General features: G+C 46.0%; 4 non-coding genes across 4 annotated transcripts; 3 read left to right on the top strand and 1 right to left on the bottom strand.

Annotated features, from left to right (window-relative positions):
• The first annotated feature begins 1960 nt into the window (after positions 1 to 1960).
• TRNAM-CAU (transfer RNA methionine (anticodon CAU)) lies at positions 1961 to 2032 on the top strand. Its single transcript has one exon. It is a non-coding gene; the product is annotated as a tRNA-Met (tRNA).
• Positions 2033 to 3144: 1112 nt separating this feature from the next.
• TRNAS-AGA (transfer RNA serine (anticodon AGA)) lies at positions 3145 to 3226 on the bottom strand. Its single transcript has one exon. It is a non-coding gene; the product is annotated as a tRNA-Ser (tRNA).
• A 9552-nt stretch (positions 3227 to 12778) lies between these two features.
• TRNAM-CAU (transfer RNA methionine (anticodon CAU)) lies at positions 12779 to 12850 on the top strand. The gene has a single exon. It is a non-coding gene; the product is annotated as a tRNA-Met (tRNA).
• A 3548-nt stretch (positions 12851 to 16398) lies between these two features.
• TRNAS-AGA (transfer RNA serine (anticodon AGA)) lies at positions 16399 to 16480 on the top strand. The gene has a single exon. It is a non-coding gene; the product is annotated as a tRNA-Ser (tRNA).
• Positions 16481 to 22480: the final 6000 nt, after the last annotated feature.

Raw genomic sequence — 22480 nt, forward strand, 5'->3', positions numbered from 1 at the left:
AATAAAGTTCTGACAACATATAACCATAAAATGGTTTAATATTTGTCTGTTGTGCCCCTTTAAACACGGTTTACATTTACGAGTAAGTATGGAAACAGCTATCAAATTTGTAGACACACGTGAAAAAATATTTGAATGCGTATACCCTGCATTCAAAGAGAATCTCGACGGGACGATTATTCTGCTGTAGAAAGCATTTCCGCGTATGGATCCTGCAAATAGCCGCAGCACGCATCTAGTCTGTTTGCTCTCTTATGAAGCGTTCAAAGAGCTTCGAAAATGGCGGTTTCCCACAACTTGACATTAATTCACGCATGCTTCGAAAACAGCGTGATAAATCAATTTAAGTGGCAATTCATACCGACGATCACAGCAAGAAACGCAACCCAACATGTTAGCTGGTGTCGCTGTTTGCTGGATCTGAGTGACACATTTCTGTCCATCTAAAGCATGCGACCCGAACACAATCCCAATACACTTAAATGTTTTCGCACCTTCACTACCATTATTACGAAGTTGTAGTGCACCCGACGTGGTGGCTTTGTGGCTATGGCGTTGCGCTGCTATAAGCTCGAGGTCGCGGGATCGAATCCCGGTGGCCGCATTTCGATGGGGGTGAAACGCAAAAGCGCGCGTGAACCGTGCGTACGTTAAAGAACTCCACGGGTGGTCGAAATCGATCCGGAGTCCCTCATTATACGAGTTGCCTCACAATCGAATGGAGGTTTAGGCACGTAGAACCCTAGAATCTAATTTCCTCTCTTAACTGGTACCGCTTGAGTTACCGTATAATAATTTAAAAGAGCAGTTGACAATGCTGCTGTTTCCGTCCGACCAATCACGAAGCGAGCAGAGAGCATCGCCGAGCCGCTTTCTGAACAGCTCACCTGCTGTGAAACTGTGTAGGAAAAGGCATCTTCAGTTACACGGGAACGTCATTAGCCTATACACAAGTCGAGCGAGTAGGGGCGAGCACCCAAACCTCGTGACGTCCTGCTCCCACGCGACCACCTTCTGCATCACGACATGGTTACATACACTTCCTGTGAAACGAAACCAAAACTGCTTTGTAGAAAGTGTATGAGAGCAAATTATTTAGGCCGACTATAGGTTTTCCAGTACTTCTTTACGGCTTCGAGGCCCAAGAATTGATTTAACGCAAAGAAAAAGGGGAAGAAATTATGGCGATAGAAGTAATCACGCATGAGATCTCTGTAGACATAAAGAAATACAGAATGCATTTGACGGCTGACCTATATATAAACAGAAAATATGATAAAACGACATCAAGCACATTGTATGCTTTCTATTCGAATGAGTCACCGCATCATGACTTCCTAAATCAAACGCCCTTACTATATGTAGAAATAGCAAGGGAGAACCTTTATTTATTTGATCAAATATTGTTTTTGAAAATGTAGGTTCTCTTTGTAATAGTAAACTTGATTCTGTGGATTAGCAGATTTTCCTTTCGGGGAGTCTGACAGCTCAGCATTGCTATGTTATGCTAGTGAAAAAAAAAAAAGAACCCTCTTAGAATCCAACTAACAATGCTTTCTTCAAGACAGTTGCAGAATTATGTGGGCAGAAGTTAAGTGGCAGTTATTTATAATTAGACATATCCTCTATTCCTACGCGAAACGTGCAAGTTGAAGGCAATAGTTAGAAAAAAAAAAAGAAAACATGGAAAATTTTACTGGATAGATGCCAAGGTCACAGCCGTAAACATGGGCACGAAGCTTTATTACAAGAACAGCTGTCACAGGTTGCTCGCCGAGGCTGGTAATATGCTTCCGCAACCTCTGTTTTATTTTTTTTTTCTTCTAATGGCGCAGCGGCAGGTGAACGCCATTAGCGACCGGTTCACGTCGTCCTCGCGTGAACACGAGCGAGCTGCATAAGTGGCACCAATATCTGCTCCACGATCATATTGCTGCTACACATTACACGAACCGTGCTCAGCAGAGTGGCGCAGTGGAAGCGTGCTGGGCCCATAACCCAGAGGTCCGTGGATCGAAACCACGCTCTGCTAAATTTTTTTTATATATACATAAGTTTTTTTTTCTTTTTACACTTTTTCCACGTTTTACCACTTCAATGCTTGATGATGAACTGATCAAGCTGAAGCGATTTTAATATATAATGTTAGCCAAAGTGTGGTTGACATGTTTTAGCATTTGAATGTGTTCTTGGTTTGTGCTGCAAACAGGCAAAAAAGAAAAAAAAAACCACTTCAATGCGCTCTTGTATTCTTCGTTAGAGCTCTGTTCCCGCGTAATAGTACAATAAAGCATGATTTAGTTTGTGCCCGAATATCAAATGCAGTCACTCGTAATTTCTTCAGAGTGAAATTACACCGGGTAGCGTTGCTCATTTGCTAGACCAGTCCTCGTAAACTTGGTTATTCCGTGTACAGGGTGATAAAAAACTGTTGAAACGCCGAATCTGCTGATGCGCAGCACGTTTCGGCGTCAACAAAATTGGTGAACTAAATATTCACTGACACAGAAAAAGAAAACGAAAAGGAAGAACGAACGGCACCCTTAACGCGAGTAATTACCAACTGAAAAAAAGAAAACTAATTTTCGGTAGGAAATAAAATGCGAAATAAATACCGCGTGTTTTAGGAGGGTAAGAAACTACATATTACCTGATTTATATACTTCATTACGTAAATCCTACCGCTGCAACTAGTACTTTCTTATAATACTGTGCGGTCCATAAAAATCAACCAAGGAATCGGGCGGATTTAAAAGGTGTCTTAGGGTACGTATCAATTGTATTTTGTCACATTCGCGCGCAACTTACTTTCATTATTTAAATCGCGAAAACCACTGTCCTTGAAATGTATTCTACGTCTCTGCAATATTTCTGGCCCCAAGGGGCAAAGCCTTTCCATGTCTACTGCCATTCTTGCTAATTCTGTGAAGAAAAAAGAAAAAATGGTTTGTCATAATAGCGCTGACGAAAGTAACACTGCATACGACACTCTCAATACCTAAGCATGTTTATGCGAACTAAGATGCTGCCCGCAGCAATACTAGGGGATTTTCATTTTCTTTTATCCGCTACTCTCCGGATCACTCCCAAAACCGACTGCATATGATTGATCGAAGATCTAACAAACAAAAAACATCAAAACTGCGCAGTCGACAGGATTCGAACCTGTGCGGGGAGACCCCAATGGATTTCTAGTCCATCGCCTTAACCACTCGGCCAGGACTACACGGCTCAGCGTCGTCAGCTGTTTTTAGACTCCTCGTGTGTTCGGGGAACGAGGCGCACACGTGGTCTTGAACGGCGATCCCCTTACTTCGCAACGAAGTCAGCAATACTGTGGTGGCTTCCATGGCAATACCAACGCTGGAAAATGTTTAGCAGTGAAATGGCACCATTTTGCAGGCGTGGATGAAGATTCCTTGAGATAAAGCGTGGGCCTTCTACCTACTTTCTCGGGAAGCTTTCTTAAAGCATCAACGACAATCGCTGGATGAGAAACTCACGTCAAAGTTTTCAATTTGTGGGACCGAAGTAATTTCAACTCAATCTCTATAAATGTTATTTATTTCCGTATCCTTTACACAACTCCTGCTTTACCCTGCCTAACTTTCTCTTAAGTTCTCTCTCCCTTCTTACCTTTTAACTGCCGATTTCTTGACCAATGCCCCATAGTGGATAAGCGCCGTGAAATGAGGTGCAAGCAACATTTAAACGGCGTAGGACGCTTTCGCACGCAAATTGCTGTTTGGACTTTAAAAGGATAAATCGACAGTCGTCTAATTGAATTGCCGTCATCTTTAAAGTACAATAGCTCGAAGTGAAGCTTACATTGCGATAGAAATGTAATGCGTTTCGTGTAGACCGTGGCGTCATGGAGGCTAATTGTAGCGCAGGGATGCTTATAGTGGACATTGTCAAATCACGCCGGATTGTTGTTACGACAGTGTTTAGCGGAACAAAATAGTCATTTCTTCCTGATAGAAAGCCGGTTAAACAGTTACGGTTAGACCACGGCGGATGGCGCTCGGATTACGGCTAATGGTATAGGAACAGTAACATATTTGACATTAGGTTCCTTTGCTGACAAATGTGTTCCGGGTACCTTGTACACTTCGGATACTAAATGCATCTAGAAAAATGTCAAGAAAATGGCTTAGTTACTAGTTAACATAATTGAAGTTCGCTTTGTGTTTACAAGTTTACACCGCCGAGAAAACTACTATCATTACTTCGTATAGCTATCTACTAATTTGCCATCACAATCAGTGCTTCGCCTGTCGGGCGAAACTGCGACTTTTTTTCTTTAAATTTGCTTCTCACAGACAGTACACCATCTTTAAACTTCGAGCTAGGAGATTGAACGATTATTCGGCTATTGGGCCGCATCTATGAGGTTAAAAGGAACCCAGGCTATAGGTGCGTTCAATCGCTCAGTCAGGCAACTAGTGGGCGATGCGCGTCGTTTAAGAAGCGCCTAATCTGCCTCTCGCACTCTTCCCAGGACTCACGGCAATCGGGAATACCGTCGAAGATTAGATTTCTGTTACGCCTGGACTGATCTTCAACTTCATTAAAGCCGAGTGCCGACACCCTTCGCAGAAGCCTTTGCGGTTGAATGGCTCGCTCTAATTGGTCGATCTAGCTACTTTTTTTTCGTTCTTCCAGTTCATCCACTGCAGTCTTTCCCAGATTGCATCCATACCAAAGACTCGGCGCGTAGCGAAATTCGACAACTTGTCATGTGCGCTAAAACGCCCCAAATCTGAAGAATAATAAATTAACGGCCCAATTTATTTAGCCTCTCCCTTTAGCTTCTCTTAGTAGGTACACTAAAGAGCGAGAGAGAGAGTGAACTCTAATAAGCACCAGCAGTTTAGTCGGCTGGGCCTAGGCCTCCCACGATGGGACGTCGAGGTCTTGCCTCTTCGCCGCTTCGTAGGCCTGCTGGGTCGCCCAGAGTTGGTCGTCGAGATGGGAGCTGCGCAGGGCGGCGTGCAATCTCGACGAGAGGGTCACGGAATTAAGGTCTTGGTATTGGTGTTTGCACTCCCATAGCATGTGGGGGAGTGTTGCCGATTCAGTTTTACAGACTTTGCACGTCTGGCTCGGGTAGATGTCGGGGTATATAGTGTGATAGCGTGTGAGGGAGGGGTATGTATTCGTCTGTAACAGGCGAAGGGTTGCCTGTGCCCTGTTTAACTTGCGTTGAGGGGTGGGGAAGGTTCTTCTTGCGAGGTAAAATGACTTTACAAGGTCGTTGTATCGTGTAAGGCGGTCGCGTCCTGCGGGTGCACCTGCACCGTCTCCGGCACGGTTGACTAGTCCTCGTGCTACGGAGTGACTAACCTCGTTGAGGTTGGTGAGGTGCGGGTGGACAACGCCGGCGTGTGCTGGGATCCAGACGAGGGTGATTTGATTTTCAGACGAATGCGGGGTTTGTCGTAAGATACGGAGTGATTGATGAGAAATACGACCTTTGATGTAGTTGTTGACTGCTGCGCGAGAATCGCTCAGTATGGTGTGACAGGCTGGGTCAAGAGTGGCCAGGGCGATGGCCACTTCCTCGGCCGTCTCGGCATTTTTGATAATGATGCTGGCACCATGTCGGAGCAAGCCGCCTGCTGTGGTAACCGCCGCAAAGCGCCGTCCATCTTGGTACTCAGCTGCGTCGACGAAGGTGACGCCCGCGGTGTTGGCGTAAGCTTTGATGAGAGCAGTAGCTCGTGCCTTCCTGCGTTCTTTGTTGTTGTCTGGGTGCATGTTTTTCGGAATAGGGTCGGCGTGTATCCATTGCTGAATGTCGCGTGGTATTGGGTGTTTGTCTCCATGTTGACGGTGGTAGGTGATATAAGCTTGTTTAGAATGCTGCGGCCCGTTTCCGTGAGAGTAAGCCACTCTAGTTGAGATCGACGTTGGGCCTCGATCAACTCGTCTAGCGTGTTGTGGATACCTAATTGTAGTAGAAGTTCCGTGCTGGTGTGGTTGGGTAGTCCTCAGGCCTGCTTATAGGCTCCTCTAATGATGATGTCCAGTTTAGTCTTCTCAGCTTTGTACCAGTTGAGAAAGGGCGCAACATAAGTACTGTGACAGACGATAAAAGATTGGACAAGGCGGATGAGGCTGTCTTCCTTCATACCCCCTCGCCGGTTGGTCACTCGTTTCAGCAGTCTGGATGTATTGGCGGTCTGTCGAAGGATCTTTGAGATAGCCGTAGAGTTACCTCCGTTGGCTTCTATGGTCATACCAAGAACGCGGATACAAGGGACCACGGGTATAGGTCTGCCATCCCTCAGGTTGAGCTCTATTTCCTCGTATTGGCGTTTAGTGGTGGAGCCCCGCGGGGGGCGTCCACGTAGTGTGGGGCGGTATAGGAGAAGCTCCGACTTTTCAGGGGAACAGCGGAGTCCCGTGTTTTCAAGATAGTTTTCTACGACGTCAATGGCGTCTTGTAGGGCAGTTTCGATTTGGCCGTCACTGCCCTTTGCAGCCCAGATTGTAATGTCATCGACGTATATGATGTGTTCAATGCCGTCGAGTTTTTGTAGTTCTTGTGCTAATCCGAGCATAACCAGATTAAACAGTATTGGGGAAATGACAGAGCCTTGCGGTGTGCCCGTGCTGCCGAGGGAGAGTTCCTCCGATCGAATGTCTCCGACCGACAGGAAGGCCTTCCGATTGGATAGAAAGTCTCTTACGTAGTTGTAAGTGCGTTCTCCAAGGTTGAGCAAGGAGATGCGCTCAAGGATGGTGGAGTGCCTTACATTATCGAAGGCGCGCCTTCGATAATGTAAGGTACACTAAAGAGAAAAATAAAATTTAGCTGTATTAGTACATTAGCCGTCCACAACATACACAAGAAGTTTCCATAAGCGACAGCGGTATGTGCTCTACACAATCGAATATCAACTAGATTTTACACGCAATGCACTCATCTGAGTGTCGCAGTGGAAGCATGCTGGGCCCATAACTCGGAGGTCCATAGATCGAAACCAAGCTCTGCTACGGTTTCTTTTTCTTTTTCTTATATACCTTTGCACACTTTACATTTTTCCCACTGAAGCGGCCTTCTATATCTGTCATTTAATGCATTCTTGATGTGTGTGCGCGCATATCAGCATTCGTTCGGGAGCCGTGGTGAGTTACTACACATAGGCGCACCAAGGAAAGGCCGATGAGAACGCCACCTTGAAGTCTCCGCACCAATCGCTGTAATTTCGGCGCGAAATAAAATAAACGTAAGCGTCACCTTCATTTTCTCTCGTAGTAATGAAACTTTCGCCACGAAATTAACTCAGACAAAGTTTTGACACAACACTTTCTAACTCCAAACTCGCTTGATGATTCTCTTTGGTGCCTCTTTAAAAAGAAAGGATTTAAAATTCTGGATAAGTATGAAAGTAGTTCTGAAGTTTTCAGGCACACGTGGACAAAATATTTGAATGCATATAATCTGAATTCAGAGAGAGGCTCGACGTAACGATGATTTCGCTGCATCAAATATTTCCGCGTATGGATCCTGCAAATGGCTACAGCACGCAGCCAATCTATTTGCTCTCTTTTGAAGAGATTAAAGTGGACAGCTTCGAAAATGGCAGTCCACACAACGTGACATTAATTCATGCATGCTTCGAAAACGGCGTGATAAATCAATTTAACTGGCAATTCATAACGATGTTCACAGGAATAAATGCAACCCAACACGTTAGCTCGTCCGAATCAGAGTGACACTTTTCTGTCCATTTAAAGCGCGCGTTACAACATAATCTCAAGATATTTATATTTCTTTTTGCAATTTCAGTACCATTACTACAACTCATTACGATGCGGAAGAGCTCGAGTTACTACTGCATTAATTGGACAGACGGAAACAATGTTGCTATTTACTTCAAACCAATCATGAATCGTGCTAACAGCATCGTCGACATACGAGCGCATATGATGCGAAATCATCGATAAAAAGCTTTATCTTTAGTTGTCATCAGAAGGTCATTGGCCTACACACATCGAACGAGCCGAGGCCAAAGAGCCAGTCTCGAGATGGTGCTGCTCCCACGTGACCACATTCTGTATTATGACGTCATTCTGTATTATGAGTCCATCGCCTTAACCACTCGGCCACGACTGCTCCGCTGAACGTCCTCTTCAGCTATTTTTAAACGCCTCGTGTCTTTTGGGAACGAGGCGCACACATGGCCTTCCACGGCGACCCCCTTTCTTCGCAACGAAGTCAGCGATACTATGGCGGCTTCCATGGCAATACCAACGCTGGAAATGTTTAGCAGTGAAGTGGCACCATTTTGCAGGTGTGGATGCAGATCCCTTTAGATAAAGCGTGCGCCTTCTACCTCAGTTCTCGGGAAGCTTTCGTGACGCATCAACGACAATCGCGGAATGAGAAACTCACGTCAAAGTTTTCAATTTGCCGGACCGAAGCAATTTCAACTGAATCTCTCTGAAAGTTACTTATTTCCGTATCATTTAGACAACTTCTGCTTTACCCTGCCAAACTTTCTCCTAAGTTCTCTCTCCCTCTTTACCTTTTAACCGCCGGCTTCTTGGCCAATGCCACATAGTGGATAAGCGCCGCCGAATGAGGTGCAAGCAACAATTAAACGGCGTAAGAAGCGTTCGTCCGAAATCGCTGTTTGGACTTGAAAAGTATAATTCGACAGTCATTTGACTGAATTGCCGTTATCTCTAAGGTATCACAGCTCGAAGTGACGTTTACGTTGCGTTAGAAATATAATGTGCTTCATGCAAACCGTGGCGTCATAGAAGCTAATTGTAGCGCAGGGATCCTTACTCTGCGCATCGTCGAATCCTAAAAATCTAAAAAAATCTACAAATCTCAACAAATCTAAAAAAAAAATTGTTTGCTCCTGTTAGAAAGCCGTTTATACAGTTACGGTTATACCACAGAGGGTGGCGCTAGGATTGCAGTTAATTGTATAACGGCAGTAATATATTTGACATTAGATTTCTTTGCTGATAAACGTGTTCCAGGTGCTTTGTATACTTCGTACACTAAACCCATCTAGAAAAATTTCAAGAAGAGGGCTTAGTTACTAGTTGACGTAACTGAAGTTCGCATTGTGTTTACAAGTTTATACGGCCGAGAAAACTACTATCCTTACTTCGTATAGCTATCCACTAATTTGCCATCACTATCAGTGCTTCGCCTTTCGGGCGAAACTACGACTTTTGTCCTTTAAATTTGCTTCTCACAGACAGTACACCATCTTTAAACTTCGAGCTAGGAGATTGAACGATTATTCGGCTATTGGGGCGCATCTATGAGGTGAAAAGAACGAACTCAGACTCAATCGCTTAGTCAGGCAGTGGGCGAAGCGCATCGTTTAAACAACGTATAATCTACGTCTCGCACTGTTCCCGGGATTCACGTTAATCGATCATACCGCGGAAGATTATATTTCTGTTACGCCTAGACTGATCTCCAACTTCATTAAAGCCGACTGCCGACACCCTTCCCAGAAGTCCTTGCGGTTGTCATGGCTTGCTCTAATGGGTTGATCGAGTTACTTTTTTTCTTTCCTCCAGAGCCGCCTTGAAGTCTCCGCACCAATCGCGCTGTAATTGTGGCGCGAAATTTAAAAAAAAATGGAAATGTCACCTTCATTTTCTCTCCTAGTAATGAACATTTCGCCACGAAATTAACACAGATAAAGTTTTGACACAATACTTTATAACTCTAAACTGGTTTGCTGTTTCTCTTTGGTGCCGCTTTAAAATAGGATTTAACGTTACGAATAAGTATGAAAATAGTTCCGACATTTTTAGACACACCTGAACAAAATATTTGGATGCATATAATCTGCAATCAAAGAGTTGCTCCGCTGGACAATTATTCCGCTGTATAAAGGATTTCCGCATACTGATCCTGCAGATAGCTCCAGCATGCAGCCAATCTGTTTGCTCTCTTTTGAAGCGTTGAAAGTGTTGGGACACCTTCGAAAATGGCGGTCCACGCAGCGTGAAATTAATTCATACATGCTCCGAAAACGGCGTGATGAATCAATTCAAGTGGCAATTCATAACGGCGATAACAGGAAGAACGCAACCCAATACGTTAGCTCGTCCGGATCTGAGTGACATTTTTCTGTACATCTAAAGCGTGCATTGCAACATAATCTCAAGATATTTATATTTCTTTTTACAATTTCCGTACCATCATAACCAATTGTTACGATGCCGAAGAGCTCGAGTTACTACTGCAGCAATTGAAGAGATCAAAACAATGTTGCTTTTTACTTTAGACCAATCACGAAGCGTGCTAATCGCATCGTCGACTTACGAGGCCACATGATGCGAAATCATCGATAAAGAGACTGTATATTTAGATGTCATCAGAACGTCATTGGCCAACACACATGGAGCGAACCGAGGCGAAAGTACAAATCTCGCGATGGTGCTGCTCTCACGTGACCACATTCTGTATTATGACGTCACGACACATATACCCCTCCCGGGAAACAAAACCGAAACTGGTTTGTAGGGAATTCATTGTAGTACATTATTTAGGACGCTCTCAGGTTTACCAGTATTATTTTTTAGGGTTTCAACCGTCACGTGGTAGTGACGGTTAAGAAGGCAGCAAAACTGTGGTTAACGAAACGAGCATTTTATTGGGCGAACTTGTGCCCTCAAAAACAGGTTACACTCAAAGAACAACGGTAGCGGCGAACACACTCGGCGATCGTCGAAAATCTGATCAGCGGGTCAAGCGCGTCGGCTTTCATAGATCAGTCGCCGAGTGTTCCAGAGTAATCGCTGGGACCCGCATGCTTTCCACAAAGTTCTACGCCATTCGCGTCGCGCATATATTCAATCAGATTACACAAGGTTCGGCAACAACAGACAGCGGATGGAACCATCGATAACATTCCAGAAACTTCCGACACATGCAAGCGCGTCCTGCGCTGTGTGATAACATGTGTTAGGCGGTGAAACGCGTCGCCCTATAAAGACAAGTACACGTGTCAATATCATTTTACGCAAGATAAAAGATGTCTAAAATGTCATTTACGCATTCCTTTAATTGGCTGCCCTGAAGACTATTAGAGTAATCCCCTATCGGATCTGCAGTCATAAACAAATAGGGAATGCGTTCGACGCATTCACAAATCACAAAGTAACATTGACATTGCTCACGCCGTATGCTATAGTGCAGGTTAGTGTTGCTACACGAATGAATCACCGTATAATGATTTACTAAATCAGATGCCTTATTAATTAAACAAGTATCGCAAACAAAAGTGAATATTACGCTTGGTTTTGCGGATTTGATCTTTTCAAGAAGTCTGACATTTTGACATTTTTATGTTACACTTGGGGGGGGGGGGAGACATTTTCAAATCTTTCTAATCATATTTTATTCAAGTGGATTACAGAAGAAGTGGACAGAAATTCAGTGATAGTTTCCGAGTACAAAACATATCCAGTACTCATACGGACAGACAGACAGACAAGAAACTTTAATTGGTCCTAAGGGACTACGTTGTCGTAGTCGCGGGCCGCACCCGCGCCGGGGGCGGAAGACCGTGATCTTCAGCCCTGGCGCAGGCCCTTTGGACAGCCCGAAGTTGGACTTGAAGGTTGTCGCTCTTGACGGCTTCATCCCAATCTTCTTGCCTGTTGAAAGGCGAGTGGCGCAACACAGAACAGTCCCACAGCATGTGGTTCAAAGTGGATCGTGCCTCGCCGCAGTCTGGGCAGCGGGGATCCACACCCGGAGTGTAGTGGCTCAGCCTTGAGCGAGACGGAAAGGAGCCCGTCTGCAGCATTCGCAGCACCGAGGCCTGGGGTCTGCCTAGCTTCGGGTGAGGAGCCGGAAACTGCCTGCGTCCCAGCTGGTAGTGAGCAGTTATCTCGTGGAAAGTTAACAGCGGGTCCGTGGTTCGGTCGATCCCCTGCGAAGCCGGGCCCCTCGGACCGGCGCGGTTGATGAGACCTCGCGCCTGGTCGTGGGCCAGCTCATTCGGGTTGATCGAGCGGGGGGAGACGCTCCGGCCCATGTGAGCCGGGAACCAAGTGATGACATGACGGGCCGTGCCTGTCTTGCGGGTCCTCAGCACTGCCGCAGCCTCGGCCGAGACAGAGCCGGCGAGAAAGGCCATCGCCGCCGACCTGGAGTCCGTGAAGATATGCGTGCGCCCGGGTTCGCACAGAGCCAGCGCCACTGCGACTTGCTCTGCGACGGACGCCGTCGAGCGTTGTATAGACGCCGCATTCAGGATCTTGCCCTGGGGGTCAACCACCGTGGCCACGTACGAGTTTGATCCGGCATACCGCGCCGCGTCGACAAAGGACGCGAGCTCTGGGGTTTGCAGGGCAGTCTTGATGAGTGCTCGGGCTCTGGCTGCGCGCCGGGCCTCGTTGTGTTGTGGATGAACATTCCTCGGGAAGGGGGAGACTCATACGGAAAAAAGGAAAATGGAGGTGACAGCTGAAAAGAAAGAAAAAAAGAAGACGTGGTAAATTTAACTCCATACACGCCGAGGCCACATTCGCATAACATGGCCCTGTAGCTATATCACAAGAACTGTCACAGGTTGCTCGACGAGACTACGAATCTGCTCTCGTAGTAACCTTCTTTTCTCTCTCTCCTTTCTGACGGAGCAGCGGCAAGCTGACGCCATTAGCGACCGGTTCACGTTGTCCTTGCCTGAAGATATCTGCTCGACTCTGATCAATCTGCATAAGCGACACCGATGTGGGCTCAACGGTCAAATGGCTACTACATATAAGGCAAAACCTACTCAGCAGAGTGGCGCAGTGGAAGCGTGCTGGGCCCATAACCCAGAGGTCCGTGGATCGAAACCACGCTCTGCTAAATTTTTTTTCTATCCTATATTTTAGTTTTCCCATGGACTGTAGTGCATGTTCTCTTCTATACCTGTCGTTTGCTTTTCTTTATTTCAGTTAAACCAGCATAAACCAAACCAAACGTGCGAAATTTCCTGACCAACACTCGCGTAATATGACTTGCTTGTAAAGAACTGGTAATATATCACACGCACTGAAATCGGGGCGTCCACAGCGGGCAGCCATAAAACCGCTCGTAAGTCGCTGAGTTATTGGTTTTAAGGCCAATAGCTTTGTTTGGCACCGCCCGTCGCTGGAGCCGAGTAGCTATGGCTTACCGCTGCAGAGCTCGAGGTCGCGGGTTCGATCGCGGCAACGGCGGCCGCATTCCGGATGCAGAAATGCAGAAACACACGTGTACCGTGCACTGGACGTGCCTCAAAGAACACCAGGTGACCAAAATTAATCCGAAACCCCGCCACTACACGGCTTGCCTCGATCATAATCAGATTGTGGTTTCGTCACGCGAAACCCCAGAATTCAATTTAATTTATTTGGCTCTTCCGCACGTTTTCGTGTTGGCCGGTGGCTATAGCGATAGCCGAACACTGGTTGGACTTTCCCTGACGGTGAAAAAAGGGCGCCGATTCTCTCCGGCTCGCGCTCTTGCGCAACCGTCGAGGCTCCTTCGTCGCCGGACGTTACCCATCGCCGCTGTTCGAGACGTGCGTGCCCTCACGGGTGTGCTGGTTAACGGCTCTGTTCTCTACGCAATTACACACTGAAGTAACAGGCGCTGCCTGTAGAACCTCGCTTCAACAAATGTGCGCCCTCAAGCGCATCACTTCCTTTAATACAGCGGACAGCTTTTGGCGGCGTTCGCGGTCAATCGCTCGTATTGACGGTCATCGTCGATGGTTCCTGCGCAACCTCTAGTTTTTTTTTTTTTTTGCGCTTTTGTCTTTTTGGACATGTCTGCGCGAGAATGTTCGCAAACGTACCTGAAGTGCATCAGAAGCACATGGGAAGGCTGCAAGGACGGAAGTGGACTGGAGCCGCCCTGCTGCAGTATCGAGCATCGAGAGCGCTATTCTGAGCTATATGACAGTTAACTCAAAACAAAGACAAAAATTACTGCCTACTGCGCGCAATTTATCTTGTTTTTTAAGAAATGATTTCCTCGCATGCATATTTTGACCGCTGGAGATAGCAAATGCGCATATAACGAACGCACCACAAAGGTTCGCTTAACTTCGTTATAACCGAGTTTTGACATACCAAATTTCCCAATATACCGAACAATTTTTGTCGCGAAAGCTTCTTCGTTATAACCGGGCTCGGCTGTACTGGTTTGTTCATGGTGCATGAACCTAAACTGCTGTAGGCAGATCAGGTGTCCTAGGTGAACCTTCTAGCCTTCTGCTGGTTCAGGGCTCCCTCCTGGTCCGGTGAAGGGTACAGCCCACGTGGTCATTCCCTTGCTGAATGAACGGTGCTGCCGAGGAAAGAAGGGGTCACTCGCCGTTGTACGGGAGGGTGGAGAGCCGACGCACTCACATGGTTTGGTCGAAGCCGAAATTATTAATATTCGGTCTGAAAGCATACAAACAATTCACCGAGAGGGAAAAAAAAAAGGCGGAACAAGCAGGGCTGGGTAACTCGCACTGGAAAGAGCACAACTCCTGTCTTCGGCTCTTCAGGAAGGAGGGGTACAGAAACATCGACATGGAAGATAGCAAGCAGGAGAGGCGGGGAAAAGAAATGGCAGGATCACGGATTACAAAAGCTGATGTTAAACGATGACGAATAGAGCACGGCAGTAGGCGAGCATGAATCAATTGAGATCGCGGCTTCATAAGAACGCTTGCTTAGTGCTCGCCCGCCTGTGAGGCACAATCGAACACGTCGCTCGTGCGCGTCTAGAAAAGGGCGATCCAGTTGCGCCTGTTCAGTTCCACTTTTCCGCGTGAGATTGGCTGGGATTGGTAGCGTTAACTTCTCTTTCTGGAAACAGTTCCTCGGATGGCGCGCTGTACGTCTTCCATTCGGACCAGTCGCATGACTCATTTGCTTAAAAAGTTACTTAGTATAGTTTGTTACTTGTTCAAATACTTTATCGAGTCACTTTCACATGTATGACTCTATGGCAGAAGCAATCAAGAGGAGGTCATTTATAATGCCACATTTCCTATTCTTTAAGGAATTACGGACACATTTCGTAAAACACACGCTATAGTCAGGGGTCATCTGACGTAAAAATATTCCATTCTGACTTTATCCCAATCTCCTGAAGTCATATTTACGTAACCGTCGACGCAAGCATCGGACGGTGACCCGCAGCACCTTTTGAACAGCCCACTGAAACGCTGTCCTCGTATATAGAAGGCCACTGTTGTTTGCTTTGAAAGCAAATAGCATTGCCTACCTTGAAAGCTTTTTTCTTATCTAATTAACTAACAACACGCGAGAAGCACGCCGAAGTGGAGAAGGTTTCGGTAGGTTCTAGCTAGCGCAGTGAATGTAGATAAACGGATGAGGACAACAGAGCTAAAATGGCGATCGGTTCTCCCCAGCTGCAAGCATATCATATCTATACACTTCAATATGTGTCTATATAAATATATATATGCATGGGAGCCCGCCGAGATAAAACTCAAGCGTCACCCTGTTGCCCTAGCAATCTTTTTTTCTTAAGCCCGGTCCACATGGTGCGATATTACACTGCGTTTATCGCAGCCACGATTTCCGCAAATTCGAAAATCCCATTTGCGAGCATCTAGTGGAGGAGTGAATAATTCTTGGCGTCAGTTCGTTTCCGTAAGAGAAAAGTAAAGCAACTTAGAAACTGTTTTCTAAGCTTTTGAAGTCCATGGCAGTAACTTACGCACGCTTCCGACGTCGCTTCATTGTGGCTTGCGCCTCAATATATTGTGGCACTTGCCATTACATAAGGGGTGGTGAACCAAGAGAGAGAGAGAAACAACTTTTGTAGTGAGCCCTTAGTGACGGTTGGTGCGCGCTGGCACCAGATGGGGTGGAACCTTCTTCTCAGGTCCCATATGTGTCCAGCAGTTCCTGGCCCCTAGCCGCCAGCGCGAGCTGGTTAAACGGAGGAGGGGAGAAAGAAAAAGCTTTAGAGAAATTGTAAGGTAAGGTAAGGTAAGGGGTAAATTCTGAAATAAAGTGGAAACAGGTTAATTCTAGAGAGGCTCCGTGCATGGGTTGCAGTTGCTTTGTTCACACAGATTGAAAACTTCCGCATGAGTTACTTTTCTAATGCACTGGTCATTGATACTTTCTCTGCGATGAATGTAGCGCACACGAAAGCCCATTGTTCCAGACAGCTTGGGAAATGAGGTCAAGGGTACACCCTTTATCGTTGCGCGGAAAATGCATTCGAAGCTGCCAAATGGCACCATTTCGCTGCTACAGAAATTTCCAGCGTTTTTTCTTTTCTTATTTTATCGCATATCGGATGACTTATGTCGTAAAGGAGGTCGCCATGTGAGATGCTACACGGCGTCTCCGTATATATGAATACTTGGCGTTTAAAAATACCTGGTGGCTTATCGTCCAGCAGTCGTGGCCGAGTGGTTAAGGCGATGGACTAGAAATCCATTGGGGTCTCCCCGCACAGGTTCGAATCCTGTCGACTGCGCAGTGTTCTTTTTATTTCCTTATTAAGGTGTTAAATCTTCAATTATGCTGCCGCTTCTGTGAATGATTTGGAAATCAGCGCATTCCTTTGGAAAAAAAGATGATAATAATAATCGCGCAGCATTCTTGCAGGCTACATTTCAGTTCACATAGAAATACCTAGCTTATGGCGAGTCTGTTATCCCGTGTTATTTTCGCCTGCGCTAGTACGACATCTTTTTTTTAAATTCTTTATTATTCTTTTTTTTCACCAAACTGGCGAAAATATAGCCGTATGGACAGGCAAATGTCGTCGTATATTGGGACCAAAATATACTATTGGCGACGCGAAATGCATTACAAACACCGTGTTTCTCGTGATTTAAGTAAAGAAATGAATGAGTTTGGCGTGCCAGTGAATTGGGACAAAATACATTTCGAAGGAGATACTCAGAATAATTTATGGACAGAATAGTAACCACACTTGCAACGGTAGCACTATTTATGTAACGAACATCATAATTAAAACGGTAGTAAGGTGTGGCTTTTAGTTTCCCATAATTCGGCCTACTTACTACTTATTTTGTTTTTTATTTCCACCCGAAAATTATTTTTCTTTTCCGGTGAATATATTTTTCAGGATGAACATTCACGACTTCTTTCGGGGCGTAATTTTTGGCGTCGAACTTGCCTTGGCTTTCTTTCTTTCTTTTTTTCCTTCTTTCTTTCTTTCTTATTTTTTTTCGCTCAGTATCTAGTTCACTAATTTTGTTCATACTGAAATGTGCTGCGCGTCTGCATATCCTGATGTTCAACACGGTAGTTGACTTCACTGAGTTACAAAATTTACGAGAACTGCTCTAGCAAAAGGGCAACACCACACGGTGTTCTCATTGTGCGGAAATTATACGAACGTGCGAGTGACATCATTTGATACTCAACACAAACAATGTAATACTTTATTTGTAATAATACGTGGCTACAGAGCTATAACAAATAATAGAAAATGACATTATTCTCCCCTTTACCCCGCTCTTTATTTTAGTCGCAATGGCAAGCAATGCGACTAAAGTAAACAGCGGGGTAAAGGGGAAAATTCCCCTTTCCCCCACCCCCAGTGTAGGATAGCAAACCGGATGCTGTTCTGGTTGACCTCCCTGCCTTTCCTATCCTTGTTTTCTCTCTCTCTCTCTCTCTCTCTTGGCAAGCAAAACTGACGTACGCAAGTAAAGACCGTTTCCCATAGTGCGAATTTGACTGCATTTTCTTACTTTCTTTCGCAGTGGCGGCAAATGGGCCGTCGGACCCTTGATGCGTGCGAATTTTCGATGTTCGGAGGGCTGAACTTCTACGCAAAAACGCACATGCGGCAAGAACGGGGAACCAATCGCAACGTGGACCGTCTAGACGCGTCACTGTGGCCTTCCTACTTAATTTTGTTTTGATAAAGTAACGCACTCAATCGCAAAGAACTTTCACGAAAACAGTTTCTAAGTTGCTTTAGTTTTTCTTACGGCAACGAACTGACGTCAAGAATAATTCAGTCCTCCGCTATAGATGCTCGCAAATGCGATTTTCGCATTTGCGGAAATCGTAGCTGCGATAAACGCAGTGTAATATCGCACCATGTGGACCGGGCTGGTTCTTGAGCTAATTGGTATGGTTTACTCATAATGGCAAAGCCTTTAGCGCAATTCACAAAAGACCGGGACGTGACAGAGACACAGGACACCGCTTAAGACACCGGACTCAGGACACCGGGCTTAAGAAAAAAAAAAGATTGCTTAGGGCAACAGGGTGACGCTTGACTTTTATCTCGCATGTCTACCATGCATACATAGATTTACATAGATACATATAGAAGTATCTATATGTATGCTTGCAGATATGATATGCTTGCAGCTGGTGAAGAACCGATCGCCGTTTTAGATCTGTTGTCCTCATCGGTTTATCTACTTTCACTGCGCCAGCTCGGACCTACCGAATTCCTCTCCACTTCGGTGCGCTTCTCGCCTGTTGTTAGTTAATTAGATAACAAAAACCTGCCAAATTAGGCAATGCTATTTGCTTTCAAAGCAAACAAAAGTGACCTTATATATACGAAGACAGCGTTTCATTGGGCTGTTCAAAAGATACTGCGGGTCGCTGTCCGATACTTGCGTCGGCGGTTACGTAAGTATGACTTCAGGAGACTGGGATAAAGCCAGAATGGAACGTTTTCACGTCAGACGGCCCCAAGCCCATTGGGCGACTATGCCGTGTGTTTTACGAAATGCGTCCATAATTCCTTAAAAAATAGGAAATGTGGCATTATAAATGTTTTCCTCCTGATTGCTTCTACCGTAGGGTCATACATGTGAAAGTGACTCGATAAAGTACTTAAACAAGTAACAAACTACACAAATTAACTTTTTAAACAAATGAGCCATGCGACGGGTCCCAACGGAAGACGTATAGGGCCAAACCCGCCATCTAATTTTTTTTACAGCGCAATGAATCCCATCCAATTTCACGCGGGAAAGGGGAACTGAACAGGGGCAACTGGATAGCGCTTTTCTAGACGCCAACGAGCGACGTGATCGATTGTGCCTCACAGGTGGGCGAGCACCAAGCAAGCGTTCTTATGAAGCCGCGATCTCAGTTGATTCATGCTCGCCTACTGCCGTGCTCTATTCGTCATCGTTTAACATCAGCTTTTGTAATCCGTGATCCCGCCATTTGTTTTCCCCGCCTCTCCTGCTTGCTATCTTCCATGTCGATGTTTCTGTACCCCTCCTTCCTGAAGAGCTGAAGACAGGAGTTGTGCTCTTTCCAGTGCAAGTTACCCAGCCCTGCTTTTTCCGCGTTTTTTTTTTTCCTCTCGGTGAATTGTTTGTATGCTTTCAGACCGAATATTAATAATTTCGGCTTCGACCAAACCATGTGAGTGCGTCGGCTCTCCACCCTCCCGTACAACGGCGAGTGACCCCTTCTTTCCTCGGCGGCATCGTTCACTCAGCAAGGGAATGACCACGTGGGCTGTACCCTTCGCTGGACCAGAAGGGAGCCTTGAACCAGCAGAAGGGTAGAAGGCTCACCTAGGACACCTGATCTGCCTACAGCAGTTTAGGTTCATGAGCCATGAACAAACCGGTACAGTCGAGCCCGATTATAACGAAGAAGCTTACGCGACAAAAAATGTTCGATATGTTGGGAAATTCGGTATGTCAAAACTCGGTTATAACGAACTTAACCGAACCTTTGTGGTGCGTTTGTTATGTGCAGATTTCTTATCTCCAGCGGCCAAAAGGAGCATGCGAGGAAATAATTTATTTAAAAAAAGGATACACCGCGCGAAGAAGGCAGTAATTTCTGCCTTTGTTTTGAATTAATTGTAATATTGCTCAGAATAGCGCTCTCGATGCTCGAGACATTGTAGGGCGGCTCCAGTCCACTTCCGTCTATGCAGCCTTCCCATATGCATCTCATGCAGTTCTGGTACGCTTGCAAACATTCTCGCGCAGACATGTTCAAAAAAAAACAAAAGCGCGAAAAAAAAAGAAAGGTTGCGCAGAAATTATGGACTATGATGGTCAATGCGAGCGAATGACCGCGAACGCTGCCAAAAGCTGTCCGCTGTATTAAAGGAAGTGATGCGCTTGAAGGCGCACATTTGTTGAAGCGAGGTTCTACGGGCAGCGCCTGTTGCTTCAGTGCGTAATTACATAGAGAACAGAGCCGTTAACCAGCACACCCGTGAGGGCACGCACGTCTCGAACAGCGGTGATAGGTAACGTCCGGCGACGAAGGAGCCTCGACGGTGGCGCAATAGCGCGAGCCGGAGAGAATCGGCGCCCTTTTTTCACCGTCAGGGAAAGTCCAACCAGTGTTCAACTAACAGTATAGCCACCGGCCAACACGAAAACGTGCGGAAGAGCCAAAGAAATTAAATTGAATTCTGGGGTTTCGCGTGACGAAACCACAATCCGATTATGATCGAGGCAAGCCGTGTAGTGGCGGGGTTTCGGATTAATTTTGGTCACCTGGTGTTCTTTGAGGCACGTCCAGTGCACGGTACACGTGTGTTTCTGCATTTCTGCATCCGGAATGCGGCCGCCGTTGCCGCGATCGAACCCGCGGCCTCGAGCTCTGCAGCGGTAAGCCATAGCTACTCGGCTCCCGGGACGGGCGGTGCCAAACAAAGCTATTGGCCTTAAAACCAATAACTCAGCGACTTACGAGCGGTTTTATGGCTGCCGGCGGTGGACGCCCCGATTTCGGTGCGTGTGATATACTACCACTTCTTTACAAGCAAGTCATTTTACGCGAGTGTTGGTCAGTAAATTTCGCGTGTTTGGTTTGGTTTATGCTGGATTAACTGAAAAAAAGAAAAGCAAACGACAGGTATAGAAGAGCACATGCACTACAGTCCATGGCAATGCATGCTCACTGACCTGGAGAGGCAAAGCCGAAGGTTGCGTCTAAAAATTAATCTGCAGAAAACTAAAGTAATGTTTAACAGTCTCGGAAGAGAACAGCAGTTTACGATAGGTAGTGAGGCACTGGAAGTGGTAAGGGAATACATCTACTTAGGACAGGTAGTGACTGCGGATCCGGATCATGAGACTGAAATAATCAGAAGAATAAGAATGGGCTGGGGTGCGTTTGGCAGGCATTCTCAGACCATGAACAGCAGGTTGCCATTATCCCTCAAGAGAAAAGTATATAACACCTGTGTCTTACCAGTACTCACGTACGGGGCAGAAACCTGGAGGCTTACGAAAAGGGTTCTACTATGGAAAGAAGAATGGAAAGAAGAATGATAGGTGTAACGTTAAGGGATAAGAAAAGAGCAGATTGGGTGAGGGAACAAACGCGAGTTACTGATATCTTAGTTGAAACCAAGAAAAAGAAATGGGCATGGGCTGGACATGTAATGAGGAGGGAAGATAACCGATGGTCATTAAGGGTTACGGACTGGATTCCAAGGGAAGGGAAGCGTAGTAGGGGGCGGCTGAAAGTTAGGTGGGCGGATGAGATTAAGAAGTTTGCAGGAACAACATGGCCACAATTAGTACATGACCGGGGTAGTTGGAGAAGTATGGGAGAGGCCTTTGCCCTGCAGTGGGCGTAATCAGGATGATGATGATTGTTATTATTATTATTATTATTATTATTATTATTATTATTATTATTATTATTATTATTATTATTATTATTATTATTATTATTATTATTATTATTATTATTATTATTATTATTATGAAGACTATCTTCAAGGACGCCAACTTTTCATGTGTACCCCGGATGGCCCCACGGCGCTTTATGTCATCGAGAAGGGAGTGCCACAAGGAGTTGTGTTAAGCCCGGTATTATTTAATTTAGTCATCATCCATCCGAGAAGAAACCTGCCCCGCGGCGTCAAAATCACACTGTATGCGGACGACATCTGCATTTGGAGTGCGGCGCGTTCCCTCAGTACCACCTAACAACGTCTCCAGAGAGGGCTAGCAAATATATCGGCCTACCTAAATCCAAGGGGTCTGAAATTGTCCCCCGACAAAAGCGTTGCCATGGCTGTCACGCGGAGGTTTATGGAAAAGTACCCACTAGTGTTGGGTGGTCGAGCCCTTCCATACGTCAAGCAGCAAAGGTTTCTTGGAGTGACGATCGATAGGAACCTCACATGGTCGCCCCAAGTGAAAAAACTGAGTGAGAAGATTTCCTCGGCGTCGCACGTATTCCGATTTTTAACCGGATCACAGTGGGGCAGCAACTGTCGATCAATGGTGCTCCTCCATAAGGCCTACATCGACGGAACACTATATATACGATATTACCTCCCGATCCTGCACAAAATATCTCCCACAAGCAAGAGAAAACTTGAGGCAGCACGAAACAACTGCCTTCGCGTATGTCTTGGCCTTCCGAAGGGGTCGTCCCGCTCAGGAACTGTAGCAGAAGCTGGATGCCCGCCTCTCGAAGTGCTATCTTCGCAGGAGACACTTCGGATTCACCTCCGTCACGTCATTCATACGAAGAC

This window comes from Dermacentor andersoni, chromosome 6, assembly GCF_023375885.2.
Source record: "Dermacentor andersoni chromosome 6, qqDerAnde1_hic_scaffold, whole genome shotgun sequence".
NCBI classification, from domain to species: Eukaryota; Metazoa; Arthropoda; class Arachnida; order Ixodida; family Ixodidae; genus Dermacentor; species Dermacentor andersoni.